This window comes from Phyllostomus discolor, chromosome 2, assembly GCF_004126475.2.
Source record: "Phyllostomus discolor isolate MPI-MPIP mPhyDis1 chromosome 2, mPhyDis1.pri.v3, whole genome shotgun sequence".
NCBI classification, from domain to species: domain Eukaryota; kingdom Metazoa; phylum Chordata; class Mammalia; order Chiroptera; family Phyllostomidae; genus Phyllostomus; species Phyllostomus discolor.
The window spans coordinates 152,310,411-152,312,238 of NC_040904.2; positions in this window are offsets into that span (position 1 = coordinate 152,310,411).

Sequence of the window (1,828 nt, forward strand, 5' to 3'; positions counted from 1 at the left end):
AGTTGGTTTTAGGCAATTTCTCGTTTCCCACTCTCCTACCACAAACTCAACTTCCAGCACTACTTACAAGTTTTCCTAAATGTGCCAAAGCTCTCTCGGGTCTCCGTGCTTCATAAAAGCTGTTGTTTCTACTTCAGGTGCCTTCCCTTTGACCTACTTGTCCTTTAAACTTCAGCCCAGGAGTTGCCTTCTCTTGTCATGCCTAGGCTGTCTGCAGTCCCTCACCTCTGTGCTCTCACAGAGCCTAGACATACCTCCATCACAGAGCTATCACAAATGATACTCAGGCAGATCCCTTACCTCCTAAAGACTGTAACACAGGGAAGCTCCATCTTCCAAATAACGTGCTCTGGTTCAATGGCAGGGATAACACCAGGCTGGCTAGAATAAGGATGAAATACATAGTTTCCAATATTACCTATGATCTCAGTATTCTAGATTATGAAGTACTAGCTTACTCTTTTCACCAGTTTTGATGATCTGCAGAGACTTGAAATATATAAAGAGCCGTTTCTGTCCATTCATCATTAACACTTTGTTTAAATATTTCTTTGTTCAGGAAATCCTTCTTTTTAAGTCTCCCAGTAATTATTTTACTTTCTATGATCTTAGCCTGATAGTTTTGCCATATTATAATAATAGAGTAATACTTAATCATCGAACTACACACTTTCCATTTCCTTTCTTTACCACGACTGCTCCCATGTGCCACCACTCAAGCAGTAACAAGTTTTCTGTATGTACCACCCTTAATTGCAAAAGGCATAGCTTTCCATTATAAAAGCCAAGAAATTGAGAAAGAATGGCTCTTTGTTTTTTAGGAGAGAAGATGATTTTTTGTCTTATTTTATTTTTTATTTCTGAAAATAAAATCTTAAGCATCTTAAGCCAAATCCTGGTGGACCTGGAGCACAGACTTGATACAATAAACTCTTCAGTGTGATGATATGAGTTGCTACATTAATCCTCAAATAAAATAAGAGCAAAACCAGAAAGTAAAAAAGGGAGAATCAGAGAGGCTGTGACCAGCACATGTGAACTGGAAGCTCCCTGTTGCGAGCATGTGATTCACAATACAGTCTTTCCTGTAAGTGAGCCAGACAACTGCTCAGCTAGCTGCCCACAGAGCAACCCGACACCAAGGGATAGATAAGACGCACCCAAGGTAACTATGTTATTCACTCAGCTTTTATTGAATGCAGGTTCACTCAAAGTAGAACATCAACATACATTAATATCCTACTCATACTGTAACAACTTAAGAAAAATATAACACACAAACAGCAATGAATGTGGGGTAACGAACCTGAGCCCCAGGGTCTCAGCAAACAGGTCTAGGAAACATCAGTGTGTGATTGCCTCTTGTGTACCCCCTACTGGAGACCTGGCCCCACAACCCAGGCATGTGCCCTGATGGGGAATAGAACTGGCGACCCTTGGGTTTGCAGGCCAGCACTCAGTCCACTGAGCCACACCAGCCAGGGGGGTCCTTGCTTTTCATCACTTTGAATATTTCTTGCCAGTTCCTTCTTGCCTGCAAAGTTTCTTTTGAGAAATCAGCTGATAGTCTTATGGGAACTCCTTTGTAGGTAATTCTGCTTTTCTCTTGCTGCTTTTAAGATTCTCTTTATCTTTAATCTTTGACATTTTAGTTATGATGTGTCTTGGTGTGGTCCTCTTTAAGTCCAACTTGTTTAGGATTCTGTGCTTTCTAGACTTGTATATATATTTCCTTCACCAAATTAGGAAGTTTTCTTTCATTATTTTTTCAAATAAGTTTTCAAATTCTTTGCTCTTCATCTTCTCCTTCTGGCATCCCTATGATCCA